Below are 21,776 nucleotides of genomic sequence, written 5' to 3' on the forward strand. Positions count from 1 at the left end.
CTCGGCTATTACACCTGAGGCTCCAACCCAGTGCCTGAAACTACTGCCATTTTTGGGGGCACTGAGTGTATATCTGCAATATGAACTCCACTGTGCCGGATCCATGCACATGTTTTGACTTTAGTAATCCAATAATTGGGCCATTGACTTCATATGAATTGGGGTGGTCTGTACATATGATGAAGCCACAAGCTTTGTGAATGTGACATGTGGTCACCAGCAGCACACAGTGTTCCCTCAGCATGTTGAGGATAGCAGGCTCTCTAGCATCCTGTGCAGCAAACGCCGAGTACAAGAAAAGTACAATGGAGCCACCCTCACCTGCTGTCTACAGGACCATCTCATCCCTGGCACAGCTATAGAGCGGTACACAGCATACTATAGAGGGGCGCTACTAGACAGCCAATCAGTGTATGCACTGCAGTAATACAGGGGTTTACTACTGAAACACCCTTGCTGGCTGGCTGGATTTTCCAGCAAAGAGACGCAGATCCAGACTGTCTAATTACATTTTATGTTAAATCTGGTTTCAAGTTGCAGCGGCACCAGATAGACTATTATATGCAGATAATATTGTATCCTGAGACCTTATAACCAGAGGGATGACCACACTAATGACAAGTCATTACAAACTAGGACATCATTCCATTTAGGATGATTGCTAGTGCAGCTACACCTATCTGGTTGCAACTAGTGATGAGCGAGCATACTCGCTAAGGGCAATTGCTCGAGCGAGCATTGCCCTAGCGAGTACCTGCCCGCTCGAGAGAAAAGGTTTGGCTGTCGGCGGCAGGGAGCGGCGGGGGAGAGCAGGGAGGAACGGAGGGGAGGTCTCTCTCCCCCCCCCCCCGCCCCCCCTGCTCACTGCCGCAACTCACCTGTCACCCGCGCCGGCAGCCGAACCTTTTCTCTCGAGCGGGCAGGTACTCGCTAAGGGCAATGCTCGCTCGAGCAATTTCCCTTAGCAAGTATGCTCGCTCATCTCTAGTTGCAACCTCTAAATCCCCTGTTGTAACACCTTTGTATTTCTTTCAGCAGCCCGGAGATAGAAGTACGGGTAATGCAAATCTATAAGCCTGATGGGTAAAGTCGCCCCAAAAATTGGAGCCATATAATTCACTTTTTGTCAACCTCCAAATCAACACAACCCACAATTTAGTGGTGCAGAAAGCAAAATTACTTCCAGCCATCCTGCATTGGACACGTGTAAACCAAATTCTTCCACCGGCCTCTAACTTCCAGGTTGTCCCATTATCGGACTCTTCCCCATCTTCATCCACCTGTGAGTGATCCGATTCTGCTCTTCCCTGAATCGCTCATGGCGTATTCCCGGCCTGGGAACAAATATTTTGCATGAATAAACAATACCATTAAACCCAGAGAGCCTCTTCTCAACACGGCCTAAATTTATGAGCAATATTGAGTGGTCTGGATCATTTATTTCTAAAAGAGAGCATTAAAAATATTTGCTCTTCTAGCCATGATACGGAGGAGGCCCCCATAACTCTCGACGGATCAGCTTGTGCGCTGGCAGCGTTTGTTAGAACAAGCATACTAACCATCACCAATAAAACAATATATATCGCGGGAAAAGCATAAATCGATGAATATTAAGATCTATGCGTATACATTGAATATTGCCACTATAATAGAAGTACACAGGGACCATATTTCAAAACCTCTCAAACTTTGTTGACCTTTCTTATAAAATACTGGGCTCAGGATAAAAGAAAAATTTGCATAGATTTTAGTAATATATCGTGAATAAGTAGATGGGGCCGGGCACATTTTATATCTTATGATGCAGTGTGATCGCCAAGACCTTAAATTATGCCCACCATACACAGAAGCGAGGATCTCTACACTTTTTTATGGCAAGTTCTATTGGGGAAATGACTCCTGCTTTTAAAAGGCACATGCATTAAAAGTCTGATTCATGCCTTGACATGTGGCATATCCGAATGGATGTCTAATGGATCTCCCAGGGATAAAAACAACACCACGGAATCATCACCTTGGGATGTTCATTGAGTGAATATTTTACAGACATACTTCTTTTATATTTATATAATAATTTAGCATCATGACAGCTTTTTTTGGCAGCGCTAGCAGTTTCTCATTTTTATAATGGCGTTATATTTGTGAGCCTAATAAGTGTATACAGGCTAAACAACGAGGGGAGGGGTAGGGGGAGCAACAACGTATTTTTCATAATTCCTCTGGGTGCTGGCGAGGAGAAAGCGTATCGGCGTTAGCAACAATTCTAATAAAAGGTCAAGAAAAACACTGCAAGTAGGACTAGGAACGCGATTCCACCCCCCGCTTTATAGAAATGAAACAATGCAATTTATGGGGAAGCCGACAGCAGATCTCTTCTGTAAACATTTCCAGAACAACCGTGCTTGCTGCATGTATGTCCGACCTCGCGGGGGAGAGTAAAGAGGCCTCTTAATATCAGCATATAATGACTGCAATTAATAATCGCAAGGGGAAAGCCACGCAGATAGGATTCTGCCACATCTCACAATGCACTGCACGGTCTGCATGTTCTCCATGGGGATTGGAGCCTGTTTTGCTGTAGGTTTGCTGTGGAATTCACACTATGCAAACGGCGAAATCCGCTGTATAAATTGGCCTGCTGCAGATTTAATATCTCATCCACAGGGCAATTTTGCATTGTATTCTGCACGGATTTCTGATGCAGCGTGCGGATTGGATTTTCACTTTGCTGCTACTCAGAGGCGTAACTTGAAGCTCCTGGGCCTCAATGCAAAACTTGTAACAGGGCCCCCAACTATAATGCTTTATTTATAGTACTGGGTTCCCTATATGGAGAAGAGAGGCCTTATGGGCCGCTAAGGCTCCTGGGCCCGGGTGCAACTGCATCCCCTGAATCCTCTATTGTTACGCCCCTGCTGCTACTCTTACGGGTGGTTTTAGCCGTATGAGTTCTTTCCAACCAGAATTTGTATTGTAAAAGAGCCCATTCATTTGAATTGGTTGATTCACAAAAGCGATTTTTCTCACCGACTGATAGGCCGAATTAGAAAAGTCCCCGCACATCCTATTTTTGTGTGATTATTATTCTTCAACAATCGCCAATTATTTTCTATGGGACCTTGCACGGCATGTCATTTGCATGGGATTTTCATGTGAGCGTGATGCGTTTTTAACACAGGTTAATATGGGGACGACATAAAAAAAAACAGGAAGTGCAGAGCAGAGAACAATGTGCAAAAACTACCTAAAAATCGCATAAAATAGACAACTGCTAGGAAAACAGTACTGATCAACATTGCATTCACCCATGTGAATACAACCCTAGGCCTCTGACACCCTTGCCGTGTGTCCAAGTTGCGCCTAAGAGGCTTGGACACAACTTGCATCGGTCATCACATGGACTCCTGTTCATGTGGTGTCTGAAAAAAACGGACAGCCTGCACATTGACATGGATTCGCAAATCTTAATCCTCGTTCATAATACAGAAAAAAATCTGATATGTGGTGGCGGGGAAAAAATGGCAGCGTGCGAAGCCCTATAGGCTATAATGGGTCCATGTGCTGTCTGTGAATTAACATGGACTCAAAGTCGGAGTGTGTCGGAGGCCTAAAAAAGGTTTTCTGGAATTAAATTATTGATGACCAGTCCTCAGAATAGGTTAACAATATTAGTTAGATGGTGGTCTTTTGCTCGGGACCCCTGCCGATCAGATGTGTCTTCTCAGCCAGTAACATCTTGTTCATTCATCTTAGTCATCAACATTGGGTCCATGGGGCGCCATCTCCAGGCAACCCCACCACCCTCCGATTTTGCTACACAATGGTACCCCATCACTTCCGCAGCCTGTCGCTTGGCCTTTGTTCAGTTCAGTCCCATTCAAGTTAATGGGACTGAGCTGTTATACCAGTACAGCCATTACGTATGTTATTGTGCCTGATATGCAGTGCAGAGGCTGAGCCCCGCCGCGGCCTCTTAATACAGTATACAGCAGCAGACCCCAACCAATCTAATTTTGATAATTTATCGCGATGAGCGGTCATCGATATTCAAGTCTCGGGAAACGTCTGTAGCCGAAGGTTCATAGCACATCCTTCCCATGTGGCTGGACCCTTATAGACAAATGTAAAAATGTAAGTAGGAAATGATTTACCTCCTCCCGTTTTAATGATTCATTACATGTGACTATACGGTGGGCTGCTGCTATTACCGCCATGTATCCTCTATTCATTCCAAACATTTTACCGTGTTGGGCCAAGTAAAATGAATATAGCGATTTGGGTATGGCATGGGCATGACTCATGAACCAGGGCCAAGGGTGTGTCATCAGGTGGGGCTGAAATGCTAAAACATGGACTTGTTAGAATTGGTGTAGACATCTTTCCATCTTCTCTTCACAATTAACCACTTTCAGTTTCTCAAAAATGTGCTGAAATTTCTTAAGATGTCAAATTACATGTTTTGGGGGTTAAATATAAATGCGACTCCAGTCTATGTATGAGAATGGTGTAAGGACGCCATTACCCAGAGCTCAGCTTATGTCTGGGCCAGACCTGGACTTGTCGTTGAATTGCAGTTGCGGTGAAGAGATTCGTACTGTGCACGGGCACCCTCAGGGTTCCCTCACATTTAGGGCTCCCTCACACTTAGGCTACGTTCACACTAGTGTTTTTTCGACTGATCAAGTTTTACTAAAAAAATAAATAAATAAGTGAAACGTAAAACTTTCCTTCTGTTTTTTTGGTGGGTTTATAAAACGGATCCATCAAAAAAATTGAGAAAATGTAAATCCGTTTTCTTGTGCAGCCCACTAAAGCTTTTTCTGCGTCCCTTAGGATGGCCTCACATGGCCCAGAATCTCGCGGAAGCTTGGTGCGTTGCGAGAGACACAAAACTCGCAAGAATATGAACCCCATTCTTTTGCATTGAGGAAAAGAATCACTGCATGTCCTATCTTTACTGCCCCAGTGAGAACAATGGGAAATACTCGCCAGTCCTCTAATACGTCTGAAAGCCGCGCTGAAGAGTTGCTGCTTTACAGTGACGAGGTAGCCTTGGGTCGGGGTGATTGATGTAGTTGGAAATCTGTGGTAGTCAAGTCTGAACCTAAATGGTGTGGATTTGGCTGCGTGTTAAATTGCGGATCAGCTGCAGAATTTAACCCTTGGATTTCAAGGTGACTGAGCCCTAAGTAGACAGGGTTCGTTGCAGAAAATATCCCTCACTATTTTTTGAATCCCCGTCCACGCGGCTCGTACTGTGAATTCTGTAATCTTTCTGGCCGGCGTGAAGGCGGCCCTAACAGTACTTTTTGCAACTTTGCAATGTAGAAAATTAAAGTTATCAATCAACTTGTGTTGCTGGGCAGATTAGGGCTCATTCACGCGAGAGTATATACGCCGCTTTTTACGTGCTGTTTTGCACACACAATATGCTGTGACTAGAACGCAGTGACTTCAATGGGTTCGTTCACATATTGATTTCCCTGCAAAATTGCGCAGTTTATTGCGGGGATAGGCTGTGAGGCCCCATAGACTCTTTTGGTGCCTTAGGTCCTCAAATTCGCAAAAAATAGAGCATGTCGCTTTTTATGTTGCACACAGAAAATGCATGCGCAAAAGTGTGAATGAACCCACTGAAAACAATCGATGCTGTTCTCTGCGCAATGCGGTCATCTGAAGCTGCCCTTATGCACAGTAAGGGTCCATTGAAATCAGTGGCCATCCGTAAATACACAGAAAACCCGTGTATATGCTGCGTATCAACGCATGAAATCCATGGGATTCTGAGCGCACGCAAAAAGACTGCTGATAGGCAGGAAAACGCAGTGCTGCAGCGCTATATGCTGAGTATTCACAAACCGAAATATGCATATGCCCGTGTGAATGAGCCCAAAAAATGATCGATATAAACACTATACCACCTCCTTGGGCGAATAACATTCAAGGACATACAGTGCGGTTCAGTTACATAGCGGTCACATTGGTGACTTGGTCATAGCATAATATATGATGTCATCATCAATGCCTCCAGTCTGCAGTGAGGGCCTAAGCAGATGAATGTGTTTGCACATATGGTCGTCTGAAGAAGCCCTAAAGTTGTGAGTGCAGCAGCGGTGCTACCTGGTGCATGTTACACTGTACAGGCATGTCTGGATTAAACATGTATGTTCACATGGAGTCTAAGTGCTGGGGATTTTCTGAACAGACAAATCTTCAGCATTTACAGTACAAGCCATGTGGGTCAGACTTAACGACGGCCCATACGTCATTTAACAGCGACTGTTAAGAGGCCTTATGCTGAAGCAATCGCCTTTTTACGGCATTGCATCAGAAGCCTTGCATGGGTCTCGCGTGCCAGGGGGAACCAGTGCTCAGCTGTCGGATAATAGCCTGGCACTTGCTCAAAAAGCTGGGCGAATCCACCAAGCCCTGCAATATAAAGGGGTTGTCTAGGGTTAGAAAAACATGGCTGCTTTCTTTCAAACAGCCCAGTTCCATTGAAGTGAATGGAAGTTGGGCTGCAATACCAGACAACCCACGGACATGGGTGGCGCTGTGTTTGGAAGAAAGCAGCCATGTTTATCTAACCCTGGACAAACCCTTTACCCTTTTACGTGTCGTAGTGAATGCAACTGCAGCAAGCAAAAGGTTGACAGAGGGAGGTGCTGCGCTATATAGCCTTTATAATACACTGCTAAACTGAAGTATACTATTGTATTATAAGAACAATCAACTGTGGTGAAATTCAAGTCCCCTAGTGGACAAAAATTAGTTTGAGAAAGTAAAAAAAATCAAAATATATCTATATATATAAAGACAAAAGCCCTCACTGACTCACTGACTGACTGACTCGTCACTAATTCTCCAACTTCCCAATGTCGTAGAAACATGAAATTTGGCACATGTATAGATTATGTCCAAAATAGGAAAAGTAAAGGGGTCCCAACTCAATTATTCAATTCAAGCGCAAAAGAGCTAGCGTCCAAATTTTACGTACGGAATCTAATTCTCTCACTTCACGATGTCATTGAAACTTGAAATTTGGCACGATCATTGATTATGTCATAAATAGGAAAAGCTAATGGGTCCCAACTTGATTATTCAATTCTAGCGCAAAAGAATTAGCGTCCACATTTTACGTACAAAATCTAATTCACTTCCTGATGTCATTTTATATAAAGGAAGCGTTGCATGGTTACCTCCACATGGTGTTTCCTGGGTAACGCTAAGAACCATGCAAAATGGTGAACATATTTTTTTCCTCAGTATCTCTAAAGTAACCACGACTTCATAAGATTTGTGAACACCAGATAAACACCAGTACCAAATTAACTACTGCGAAACCGGGTATATCAGCTAGTCTATATATATATGTATAGCGGAATATGTTGGCGCTATACAAATAAAGATTATTATTATTATTATTATTATATATGAAAAAATAAAACCGTGAAAACTGCACCTTTTTTACTAACTAAGTAACATCACAAATCTCATATTGCTGTATTTGCAATCACCCACAAAATAAAAGTTTTTAGATTATTTAAACCGCTCGGTGCACGCTGTGAAAAAAATATGAAAATATAGGCAAAAATAGCTAATTTTGAATATCTGGTGACCAAAAAGTTGAATGGATTAACAAATGGTACCGTTAAAAAGTACAACCCTTCCCGCAGAAAAAAAAAATAAACAAGCAGCACCGTTGACAAAAAATAAAATAAAGTTGGGGGTCTTCGAATGTAGCTAAAAAAATACATTTGTTTTTTAAAAGTGTGAAAAAGTTGCAAAACACAAAACCAAACCTGTATAAATTTGGTACCGACGTAATCATACTGACCCTAATGTAACATTATTTATATTAAAGTAAAAACAAAAAGATTTGCCGGTATTGCAGACTTTGTTAATCTTGCCTCTAGAAAAAATTGTAATAAAAAGTGATCAAAATGTTGTTTCCTTAAAAATGGGGAAAATAATAATACTTCGGCTTTTGGAATGCGGCAGCACAAGCAAATCTTTGAAAAAAGAAATCTCTTTTGTGTATAAAAATAGCAAAACATAAAAAAACTGTATAAACCCGGTGTCGCTGGAATCATGCTGACCGGAGGATAATGCTATCACATGATTTATTCTGCGTGCTGAACGCTGGAGAAAGGAAACCGAAAAAACAAATAGCAGAATTTCCTTTTTATTTCCATATCTCCCTAAAGAAAATTATCAAAAAAGTTATACGATACATTATTTGTACCCCAAAACGATGCCTTGAAAAATACAACTTGACCTGCAGAAAACAATTCCTCATATGGATATGTCAAAGGAAACATTAAAAACTCATGGCTCTGGGAATGCGCTAAGGAAAAAACTGTAAAATTAGTTGGTCATTAAAGGGGTTGTCCCGCGCCGAAACGGCTTTTTTTTTTTCAATAGGCCCCTCGTTCGGCGCGAGACAAACACAAGGGATGGGTTAAAAAAAAAAAAGTTTAGTACTTACCCGAATCCCCGCGCTGCGGCGACTTCTTACTTACCTTACCAAGATGGCCGCCGGTATCTTCACCCACGATGCACCGCGGGTCTTCTCCCATGGTGCACCGTGGGCTCTGTGCGGTCCATTGCCGATTCCAGCCTCCTGATTGGCTGGAATCGGCACACGTGACGGGGTGGAGCTATGTGATGATGCGTACAAGGGGGCGGAGCCAGAACGCCGCTCGTGCCGAGACCCAAGAGAAGGGAGAAGACCTTTCTGCGCAAGTGCGTCTAATCGGGAGATTAGACGCTGAAATTAGACGGCACCATGGAGACGGGGACGCCAGCAACGGAGCAGGTAAGTGAATAACTTCTGTATGGCTCATATTTAATGCACGATGTATATTACAAAGTGCATTAATATGGCCATACAGAAGTGCTGAACCCCACTTGCTTTCTCGGGACAACCCCTTTAAGGCCAGAGTCACAGGGGTGTAAGATCTGCCTGTGCAATAAGCAGAGGACAGAACCCATTGATTTCAATGGAAATGCAAACCAGAAACCGCCTCCTCTGTAGTCAATCCCACCCAAGGACTGGCTGGAAACCACAACAGGTGAACAGTAAACGGAGTAGGTCGAGTGTAGGGTAATAAAGAGAAAGAGTTTTTACTCTACACTGGACCTACTGTGGTCTCCTGTATGTACATTGATTTCAGTGGGTTGGTTCAAATGCACGTAGTTTTCCTGCACATTTTGATTGCGGAAATAAATATGCAGCATGCCGTATTTTCCTGCGCATTTGGGCAGTAAAACTACCCATAGAAGTCAATGGGGATGCACAAATGCACACGACATACGCTAGGACATCCGTGAAACACTGCGTAATAGCGCAGGAAAAAGAACACCTCTAGAATTCATTATACTAAGTAGCCATTTCAATTGGTGCAAATTTTTTTGCTACGTGCGAGTGCACATACCTTGCGTGTAGCAAAAAAGTACAGTAAAATACGGCAATGTGCATGCAAAAAAGATTGTTTGTGCCGCAAGAACACTACACTCGAGTGCGCAAATACGCATACGCTCATTTGAATCTGGCTTAGGTCGTAAACCGGATTCAATACTAATGATGACTTATCCTCACCACAGGCTAAGTCACAGTGGAAGCAGTGTGGCAGCCGGCTTGTAACTGCAGCTGGCGCTCTCATTGATTTCAATACCCCAGTGTATACCTACGCTGTCTGCGGGCGCCCAATCAGCTGATCAGCTGCGGTCCTGAGCGGCCCCGGCCCCGGCCAATCAACTGTTGATGACCTATCCTGAGGATGTCATCAATAGTATTTTCGTGGAAAACTCCTTTAGCCCCTTAGTATTAAAGCTTGTTTTCGACTTAGGCCATCAAATATTCCGCAAAAACATGTCTCAGATATGCACAGACATACGCACACGCTCGTGTGACACAGGCCTAAGGGTGTGTTCACACATGGGAATTTGATTTTCCACAGCAGTAGGAAACCTGCAGCAAATCCGCACCATTTGCTTCAGACTTTGATGCGGATCCACATCTGATTTCACACCTTCAAATGAATTGGTGAAATATGCTGCCGATCCATATTAGAACCCACACCACATGATAGGAGTTTATGCACACGAACCATGCATAAAACGTACACATTTATAGCCGGATAAGCCATAATGGGGCTGTGTGCCGTCTGTGGATTAACACGGGCAGTGCGTAGCCCCAAATACACTAGTGTGCCCGAGGCCTAAAGGTGGAAAAACTAAGTTCTGATGTGATTGGGCACCAGCTTATCCTGTTGGCACGAGCATTCCTTAGGTTCTAATTAGGAAAAGTAAAGGGGTCACAACTTGACTATTCAATGCTAAGTGTAAAAGTAAGTTACCCCCTATGTTATGTAACTTCCCGGTGTCGTACAAACGTGAAATTTAGCACGAGCATTCTTTAAATCCTAAATAGAATTGAATAATCCAGTTGCGACCCCTTTACTTTTCCTATTTAGAATTTAAAGAACTGCCGTGCCAAATTTCTCGTTTGTATGACATCGGGCAAACGTAAGTTATCCCCCATGTTATGCGCCTAATCTATTTCTCTAACTTCCTGGTGTCATTTAATCTTGAAATTTGGCATGACCATTCTTTAGGTCCTAATTAGGAAAAGTACAGTGCCACAACTTGAGTATTCAATGCTACGTGCAAAAAGTAAGTGACCCCCTTTGTTATATAACTTTCCAGTGTCGTATAAACGTGACATTTGGCACGACCATTCTTTAGGTCCTACATAGGAAAAGTAAAGGGGTCACAACTTGATTACTCAATTCTAAGTGCGAAAGTAAGTGACCCCTATGTAATGTAACACACATCTGAACTGCACAAACATGATATTTTCCGCGACCATTCTTTACGTCCTAAATAGGAAAGGGGTCGCAACTTCAGTATTCAATTCTAAGCGTGAAAAACTGTGAAAATCCCTGATACATAAGATGGTACTTTTCTCAGAAACCATAAAGCCTAGGGAAATCGTTTGTATACGGAAGAGAATTTACCTCACCTCCTATGTGTATATACTGAGGAGAATCTACCTCACCTCTATGTGTATATACTAGGGAGAATCTACCTCACCTCTATGTTTATATACTGAGGAGAATCTACCTCACCTCTGTGTGTATATACTGAGGAGAATCTACCTCCCCTCTATGTGTATATACTGAGGAAAATCTGCCTCCCCTCTATGTGTATATACTAGGGAGAATCTACCTCACCTCTATGTGTATATACTGAGGAGAATCTGCCTCACCTCTATGTGTATATACTGAGGAGAATCTACTTCACCTCCATGTGTATATACTGAGGAGAATCTACCTCATCTCTGTGTGTATATACTAATGAGAATCTACCTCATCTCTGTGTGTATATACTGAGGAGAATCTACCTCACCTCTATGTGTATATACTGAGGAGAATCTACCTCACCTCTATGTGTATATACTGAGGAGAATCTACCTCACCTCTATGTGTATATACTGAGGAGAATCTGCCTCACCTCTATGTGTATATACTGAGGAGAATCTACCTCACCTGTATGTGTATATACTGAGGAGAATCTACCTCACCTCTATGTGTATATACTGAGGAGAATCTACCTCACCTCTATGTGTATATACTGAGGAGAATCTACCTCACCTCTATGTGTATATACTGAGGAGAATCTACCTCACCTCTATGTGTATATACTAGGGAGAATCTACCTCACCTCTATGTGTATATACTGAGGAGAATCTGCCTCACCTCTATGTGTATATACTGAGGAGAATCTACTTCACCTCTATGTGTATATACGGAGGAGAATCTACCTCATCTCTGTGTGTATATACTAATGAGAATCTACCTCATCTCTGTGTGTATATACTGAGGAGAATCTACCTCACCTCTATGTGTATATACTGAGGAGAATCTACCTCACCTCTATGTGTATATACTGAGGAGAATCTACCTCGCCTCTATGTGTATATACTGAGGAGAATCTGCCTCACCTCTATGTGTATATACTAGGGAGAATCTACCCCACCTCTATGTGTATATACTGAGGAGAATCTGCCTCACCTCTATGTGTATATACTGAGGAGAATCTACTTCACCTCCATGTGTATATACTGAGGAGAATCTACCTCATCTCTGTGTGTATATACTAATGAGAATCTACCTCATCTCTGTGTGTATATAATGAGGAGAATCTACCTCACCTCTATGTGTATATACTGAGGAGAATCTACCTCACCTCTCTGTGTATATACTGAGGAGAATCTACCTCATCTCTGTGTGTATATACTAATGAGAATCTACCTCATCTCTGTGTGTATATACTGAGGAGAATCTACCTCACCTCTATGTGTATATACTGAGGAGAATCTACCTCACCTCTATGTGTATATACTGAGGAGAATCTACCTCACCTCCTATGTGTATATACTGAGGAGAATCTACCTCACCTCTATGTGTATATACTGAGGAGAATCTACCTCACCTCCTATGTGTATATACTGAGGAGAATCTCCCTCATCTCTGTGTGTATATACTAATAAGAATCTACCTCATCTCTGTGTGTATATACTGAGGAGAATCTACCTCACCTCCATGTTTATATACTGAGGAGAATCTACCTCACCTCTATGTGTATATACTGAGGAGAATCTACCTCACCTCTATGTGTATATACTGAGGAGAATCTACTTCACCTCCATGTGTATATACTGAGGAGACATGTGTATATACTGAGGAGAATCTACCTCATCTCTGTGTGTATATACTAATGAGAATCTACCTCATCTCTGTGTGTATATACTGAGGAGAATCTACCTCACCTCTATGTGTATATACTGAGGAGAATCTACCTCACCTCTATGTGTATATACTGAGGAGAATCTACCTCACCTCTATGTGTATATACTGAGGAGAATCTACTTCACCTCCATGTGTATATACTGAGGAGAATCTACCTCACCTCTATGTGTATATACTGAGGAGAATCTACTTCACCTCCATGTGTATATACTGAGGAGAATCTACCTCATCTCTGTGTGTATATACTAATGAGAATCTACCTCATCTCTGTGTGTATATACTGAGGAGAATCTACCTCACCTCTATGTGTATATACTGAGGAGAATCTACCTCACCTCTCTGTGTATATACTGAGGAGAATCTACCTCATCTCTGTGTGTATATACTAATGAGAATCTACCTCATCTCTGTGTGTATATACTGAGGAGAATCTACCTCACCTCTATGTGTATATACTGAGGAGAATCTACCTCACCTCTATGTGTATATACTGAGGAGAATCTACCTCACCTCCTATGTGTATATACTGAGGAGAATCTACCTCACCTCTATGTGTATATACTGAGGAGAATCTACCTCACCTCCTATGTGTATATACTGAGGAGAATCTCCCTCATCTCTGTGTGTATATACTAATGAGAATCTACCTCATCTCTGTGTGTATATACTGAGGAGAATCTACCTCACCTCTATGTGTATATACTGAGGAGAATCTACCTCACCTCTATGTGTATATACTGAGGAGAATCTACCTCACCTCCTATGTGTATATACTGAGGAGAATCTACCTCACCTCTATGTGTATATACTGAGGAGAATCTACCTCACCTCCTATGTGTATATACTGAGGAGAATCTCCCTCATCTCTGTGTGTATATACTAATGAGAATCTACCTCATCTCTGTGTGTATATACTGAGGAGAATCTACCTCACCTCCATGTGTATATACTGAGGAGAATCTACCTCACCTCTATGTGTATATACTGAGGAGAATCTACCTCACCTCTATGTGTATATACTGAGGAGAATCTACTTCACCTCCATGTGTATATACTGAGGAGAATCTACCTCATCTCTGTGTGTATATACTGAGGAGAATCTACCTCACCTCCTATGTGTATATACTGAGGAGAATCTCCCTCATCTCTGTGTGTATATACTAATGAGAATCTACCTCATCTCTGTGTGTATATACTGAGGAGAATCTACCTCACCTCCATGTGTATATACTGAGGAGAATCTACCTCACCTCTATGTGTATATACTGAGGAGAATCTACCTCACCTCTATGTGTATATACTGAGGAGAATCTACTTCACCTCCATGTGTATATACTGAGGAGAATCTACCTCACCTCTATGTGTATATACTGAGGAGAATCTACCTCACCTCTATGTGTATATACTGAGGAGAATCTACCTCACCTCTATGTGTATATACTGAGGAGAATCTACTTCACCTCCATGTGTATATACTGAGGAGAATCTACCTCACCTCTATGTGTATATACTGAGGAGAATCTACTTCACCTCTATGTGTATATACTAATGAGAATCTACCTCATCTCTGTGTGTATATACTGAGGAGAATCTACCTCACCTCTATGTGTATATACTGAGGAGAATCTACCTCCTCACTATGTGTATATACTGAGGAGAATCTACCTCACCGCTTTGTGTATATACTGAGGAGAATCTACCTCACCTCTATGTGTATATACTGAGGAGAATCTACCTCACCTCTATGTGTATATACTGAGGAGAATCTACCTCACCTCTATGTGTATATACTGAGGAGAATCTACCTCCTCACTATGTGTATATACTGAGGAGAATCTACCTCACCTCTATGTGTATATACTGAGGAGAATCTACCTCACCTCTCTGTGTATATACTGAGGAGAATCTACCTCACCTCTATGTGTATATACTGAGGAGAATCTACCTCACCTCTCTGTGTATATACTGAAGAAAATCTACCTCACCTCTGTGTGTATATACTGAGAAGAATCTACCTCAACTCTATGTATATATACTGAGGAGAATCTAAATGACCTCTGTGTGTATATACTGAAAGGCTGTAAAGTGCATAAGGAAGCATGCCTTTAAAGGGGTTGTCTCGCGGCAGCAAGTGGGGTTATACACTTCTGTATAGTCATATTAATGCACTTTGTAATGTACATCGTGCATTAAATATGAGCCATACAGAAGTTATTCACTTACCTGCTCCATTGCTAGCGTCCCCGTCGCCATGGCTCCGTCTAATTCTGATGTCTTCTTGCTTTTTTAGACGCGCTTGCGCTGTGCGGTCTTCTGCCTGGTGAATGGGGCCGCTCGTGCCGGAGAGCTGGTCATCGCGTCGTCATCGTAGCTCCCCCCCGTCACGTGTGCCGATTCCAGCCAATCAGGAGGCTGGAATCGGCAATGGAATGCACAGAGCCCATGGTGCACCATGGGAGAAGACCCGCGGTGCACCATGGGAGAAAACCGCAGTGCATCCCTGGGAAAGGACCGGCGGCCATCTTTGGGAGAAGATTTTTTAAAGTCCTTATTTCGTCAGATCGGTGAGTAGCAAGCGGTTTAAAAACCGCTTTAATTTGCTATTTTATGCCAGGGGGAGACAGGGGGAATGGGGTAAGGTAAAATTTTGAGGTTTGCCGCGAGACAACTCCTTTAAGGCTAAGAAGGGGCTGCAACCTCTAGTCTGAGGGTAAATTTGAAACAAAAGGGGCGTTACGCTTAACAGTAAAAAGTGAGGAGAGTGGGAGGGGTGGCACATTCTGCAGAGGGACATCAGTACATGCAATCTGAGGAGAATCTAACGCTCCTCTAGGTGTATATTTTATTCCTCTGTTCCTCTAAAGTAACCACGACTTCATAAACTTTTCCGTGCAAACAACACGTAAACACCTGTTCCCAGTTAACTCGGGTGATGCCGGGTATATCAGCTAGTCACTAATAATCTCCTGAAATAGTGCAATTTATCCTATCGGCAAGACTGTGTCTGATGGTATTTTTATCGGGTCCAGTTGAAATTGGATGCATCCCGCTGCAGCTGCCATGTATTGTCCATGAGCACATTTGGTCATAGACGTGTGAAAAAGATTAGAGCCAATCAAGTTTTTTTTCTTCAGCGTATTGTATTCCTTTGTAGATCTATTCACTCAAATATTAAATGGTCCATAGTGGGCACTAGGGCGTACGGGGTATACCAGGGTACAACGCTGTAGTTGGATTGCATGTGTGTATATATGAGTATTAAAATAGAGTATAAAAACTGCTATATACTATAATAGATTTCTTAGAAACTACACCGAACATTGAAATTGCAAAACTAAGAAGAAAAACTCGTGGAATTATGGAAATCGCAGAATCGATAGACGTGTTAACAATATCCAAATGATTAAAAAAATGGAAACAAAATATTCAAAACCTCCCGATTGATTCAGTATTGAGTATGAGCATCACGCGCAGACCTATACACACTTACACGCCTTGGCATGCTATCACTGAGGTTATTAATGATTGTCTGAGGAATGTTCTGCCATGCTGAATGCACTTGGGTATGCAAATCATTAAGATGTGCTGCTGGCAGCTCTCTATGCATTTGCCAGCCAATGACAGATGTGCTTGACGGGAGAAGAGTCCGGAGACGCTGCAGTCCATGGTAGCACATTTAGTAGACCTTGTAGGCTGCTCACAGTTCACAAGCACCGTGCGGCCTGGTGTTGTAGTGTTTAAAAACAACTACTGGGACACTTCGGAGAATTGGTCGTACCGCTGGTTCCACAAGCAAATCGATCTAACGCTGAGCTGTTAGTGTACCTGGAATGAAGACTAGAGGGGTCCAACTACCATACATTATGCCACCTTACACCATAATCCTGGGAGTAGGACCGGTGTGACGTTTCCCCATGAAGGCCATTTCATAGCGTTGCCCAGATGGTCTCCAGACCAATCTCCAGCTCTCATTGTGTCCAAGACAAAAGCAGGACTCATCGTTGAAGAGGACAGACCTCCATTCAAGCCTCTATGGCTGTCTTGCTCTGTACCATGATAGTCTTTGAGAGCGGTGGTGAGATCAGTGGAACACCTGTCTCTGGATATCTGGCTCATAGCCCAATGTCTTGCAAATGCCTTCTGATGGTTTGTGTAGACACTGCTCAACACCCTAGGCTTGGGATGTGACATCCAATTTCCTTCACAGTACAGAATGGATGAGTAGACGCCCTTCTTCTAATCTGATGATCTACTTGTGCAAAGGGTGACCTCTGTGCACCTCTTGCTGTCATTCCAACTTGTTCTTGTTCTTCCGACCACTAGGTGACACAACATTGAACAGTGCTGACATCTTGGCCTACCCATGTAACAATCTGCTGGAGTTATAAACCAAGGTCTTTCAGTTCAAGGATTCTGTCCCTCTCAGCTATTGTGCCAATAACTGGCACATGGACAAACAAGAGGCATCGCACAATCATACCTCAAGGCTATATTCAGGTTTTAGAAGCTTCATGTGGCTAAAAATATTTACTTTCAATCTGACTTTTATACCATTTAAGCCCCTCCCACATGCCACAGATTGGAGCTAGGTGCTTGAAATTATTAACATTTACATATCTTAGCGACATCTTATACTTTCTTGATTTGCATAACCCTATGGCCTGTCCTTCTTGGTGCTGCAATTTCAACATTGAGGAGTATATTTTCCTGCCATGTTACAAAGTAACAAATTCTATTTGCATCTCTCAGTGCTTTAACTCAACAATCCGTCTAGCCATCAAACGTCAGCCGAGGATGGATCTGTCTCCCCAGTGTCCCTTTCTGATATTCCTGATGGAGGCTTAGCTCACTAACTCTACTAACACTTCACCTTGTGCTAAATAATGCAGCCGGCGTGATTGATGGCCCGGCCTGATACAATATCTACATGCTTAAACAAACCATAACAGATGATAGCCTTTAACTTCCTAAATTGATCAGTTGCTCCTAACCCAACTGAATTAGAAGCTCGAAAACTTTGAGAAATTGCATTCTGCTATTTGTCGTGTCAGATATTTTAAGTCAATAAATACATTATTAATAAATGGAAAACTCCAAAGAATTAGCGCTAAGTTAATTTCCAGAGGAAACAGATTCCATCTCATTCTATTTAACTAGCGTTGTCAAACGTTGCCCCGTCATCTTCTCATTGCGTCTCCTGAAATCACAGGCTTTACTTGATAAATAACTAGAATGAGTTTGTGTCATTTGTCAGTGCCTGTGTAATAAGTATCATTGGCTCATTGCTGCCTCTTATTGAAAGGCTTCCTGTGTATGATAAAACATGATTTATTTCATAGCTTACTTGTACCTTGAAAATGAAATCAACCAGGTTAACCATTGTGTTAGATGTATAAACCATCTGCCTGACAGGAAGCTGGGCAATATAGAGAGACTCAGAACATAATGACCTGATATTAAAGTATAGAATATGGTCGAATGTTACAGAAAGCCGGAAGATGAAATAAAACGGTATGAAGGGGAAGAAGATACTTGAGGAGAACCTCTACAATTTAGAGTTGCAGGAAATGTATGAATCCGCCACGATATGACATTAGATACCCCCAGATTAGACATTTTTTTCACACATCATAATCTTTCTGAAGTGTCTGCTTTGTGTCCCTGTAAAAGTCATCCCGATCTTTTGGTTTTGCACAGCTTTTAATCTCGTTAGACTCAATAGGCACTGCAAAATACAAAAAATCTTTCGCCAGCTCCCTGCAAACATTCGTCTTCACACCCTACACATCATGGCGATGCAGAGGGATAATAGTGGATAAGCGCATTGGTCTCTGTGCCTGCTGTAGTTTTTACATATAGTTATGTGAACACTCTCATCTTTTTATAAAACATTACCCGTAGAGATGAGCGAACGTACTCGTTACGAGTACTTACGCACCCGAGCACCGCCATTTTCGAGTACAGCGGTACTCGCGCGTAAAGATTCGGGGGGCGCCATGGCGGCACGGGGGGTAGCAGTGGGGAGTGGGGGGGAGAGGGAGAGAGAGGGCTCCCCCCTGTTCCCCGCTGCTACCCCCCGCACCGCCGCGCCTCTCCCCGCCCCCCGGTGCCCCCCGAATCTTTACCCCCGAGTACTGAAGTACTCGAAAATGGCGGTACTCAGGTGCGTAAGTACTCATTACGAGTACGTTCGCTCATCTCTAATTACCCGTGCATGTTAAAAACGGGTACAGCAAAAGATCATTGGAGAGGACACTTAAAGGGGTTCTACCACAATTGCGAATTATTCCCTATTGTGACAGTATAGGGCATAACTAATATATATGGCCCCCTGCACACGGGCGGAAATTCTGCAGCGGAATTTCCCGCAGAATTTCCGCTCCTGGACGCCTGCATAGGATTGCATTGCAAAACGCAATCCTATGCAGACGGCCGCGATTTGTCCGTGTGAAAACAACGTGGAAAACAAATCGCAGCATGCTCTATTTCTTTGCGGGTCTCGCAGAGGCCCGCACAGAAATGTCTCACTCGGTGCCCCTGCTCTGCTCTGCGCATGCGCCAGCTGGCCAGCAGCCGGCACATCAAAGAGCTGGAGCCGCGGGAGAGGTGAGCACCGCACTGGTCCCTGCAGCGGGATCCGACCCGGCCATCTGCAGGTGGCCTATATCTCCATACCAATATTATAAATGCAAAAGTAACTCACTCTGTTTGTTACCTTTTCACAGCTAAACCACTGAAGCAATTTTAATGAAATTTGGCAGGGAGAATGCTTGCATCTTGAGGAAGGACACAGGCTACATTTTATCCCAAAAATGTATAGAGTTCTCTAGGGAGCGTGACAAAACAGATTTGTTTAGTGATGCCTAGGTGCACCGTACGGCGAAGCGGAGAGGAAGGGGGTGCATATCATAAACTATGCCTACACAACTGGACAGACATCGTTGCTGCATGTATGCGATTATTAAGCTAGCAGTGATACCTGGCTGTGGCGGCGGTCCTGTGATGGCTTTCCTGCTAGATAGTCTGGTGCAGGTTTTGGGTGTGTTTCTGGCTCTGGTGGGAGTGTTATTAGATCACACATGCTTGTGGGTATTTTGTCAGGGCTATTTAGCCTGGCCTGGGACTTGGCTTGGGTGCGGTTTATTTTCAGTCATCCGTTGGCTGTGGAGGAAGCCAGAAGCTTGGAGCTGGTTCCTCTGTTTACCTGTGACTGCACAAAGCTGAATACAACAGTTTATTTTTATTCCATCTTGTTTTCCATGTTATTCATCTATCCCCCATAGGGTTAACTAGTGGCCGAGGTACAAGGTCAGGTTCGTCCTTGTCAGGACAGGTTATCTGCTGGTTAGGCAGGTCCCTTCCCTGGTTTAGTTTATTAGGGAAAGTTTGTTTCCTTTATGCAGTTGTCATTATTTGGTACTGCTTGGTGTGCATTAGCACACTCTTTTCAGGTTACGTAACCAGCGTGTCCCATGCATACGTGACACTAGCATTGCCTGGAATTAAAGCTTGAACCAAAGACACATGAACATGGATTGAGATTTTAAATAAAATCTGTGTTGCCTATAGCAACCAATCACAGCACAGCTTTTATTTTGCCTCAGCAGTATAACAAATAGCAGCCAATTACAGTGCTAATGATCTTTAAGGCTCAAGGGCAAACACTTAAGGTAGCAGGTGTGCATTTAGAAAAAACATGTTTTTCTCATGGGCAACTGTATGTGGCGGCTCACATGTATACAGCCCACAAAACCTTTATATCCAACAAAAGATAACAAGACCAGAACTGTGCTGACATAGCAGATTGCTACTACATTCCTTTCACTATTTCAACCTTTTACATTTCAATATACATCAAAACACAGATTAGATTTAAAAAATAGAAATTCCACGTGGAAGAAGTCGTGGGTAACAAGCTAGTGTGTGTGTTTCCTATCAAAACCGCTATGTCCTCATTTGTACGTATTATGTACCACTACACGCTATTCCTCACACTCCCTCATCATCACCATAGCATCTATACCAAACTTCATGCCTCATATCATCAGCATCTACAGAAGCTGCTACTTCTCTCAATTACCCAAGCCTACATTGTAAAATGTACTTCTTCATCAACCACCTGCGGAGGTTCCACAATTACCTTTTCACAAAAAGGCAAAATCTTGATTTAATAAATTTCAAACTTAAGTCCTGTGAAATCATGGTACATCCTCGAATATATAATGGTGAAAAGGAGCTCTGAACTGCACAAAGGGACCTCCACATTGGTTTGTCCGGGGTATTTTGTGTATTCTAAATAGCTGATGCCTTTGTATTATAACTATTATTCTTAAAGGGGTTGTCTCGCGGCAGCAAGTGGGGTCATACACTTCTGTATGGCCATATTAATGCACTTTGTAATGTACATTGTGCATTAATTATGAGCCATACAGAAGTTATTCACTTACCTGCTCCGTTGCTAGCGTCCCCGTCGCCATGGATCCGTCTAAATTCGCTGTCTTCTGGTATTTTTAGACGCGCTTGCGCTGTCCGGTCTTCTGCGTTGTGAATGGGGCCGCTCGTGCCGGAAAGCTGGTCCCTCGTCGTCATCGTAGCTCCGCCCCGTCACGTGTGCCGATTCCAGCCAATCAGAAGGCTGGAATCGGCAATGGACCGCACAGAGCCCACGGTGCACCATGGGAGAAGACCCGCGGTGCATCGTGGGTGAAGATCCCCGCGGCCATCTTGGAGAAGGAAGAAAGAAGACGTCGCAGAGCGGGGATTCGGGTAAGTAATATATATATTTTTTTTTTTTAACCCATCCTTTGGGTTTGTCTCGCGCCGAACGGGGGGCCTATTGAAAAAAAAAACCCGTTTCGGCGCGAGACAACCCCTTTAATTCCACTAAATAACTTTTCAGATCATGAATATTTTTATATATCGATTGCAGTCGCCGTCCTGGGACGGGCTTTCTATGAGCAT

At 43.1% G+C, this 21,776-nt stretch overlaps 1 long non-coding RNA gene across 1 annotated transcript in view; it reads right to left on the minus strand.

Annotated features, from left to right (window-relative positions):
* Positions 1 to 1,123: 1,123 nt before the first annotated feature.
* LOC136582781 (uncharacterized) overlaps positions 1,124 to 21,776 on the minus strand; it is a 41,911-nt gene continuing 21,258 nt past the window's right edge. The window contains exon 3 of the long non-coding RNA XR_010787217.1: positions 1,124 to 1,334. This is a non-coding gene — a long non-coding RNA (uncharacterized lncRNA). The remainder of the gene's footprint in view (positions 1,335 to 21,776) is intronic.

Source organism: Eleutherodactylus coqui, chromosome 11 (genome assembly GCF_035609145.1).
Source record: "Eleutherodactylus coqui strain aEleCoq1 chromosome 11, aEleCoq1.hap1, whole genome shotgun sequence".
NCBI lineage: Eukaryota > Metazoa > Chordata > Amphibia > Anura > Eleutherodactylidae > Eleutherodactylus > Eleutherodactylus coqui.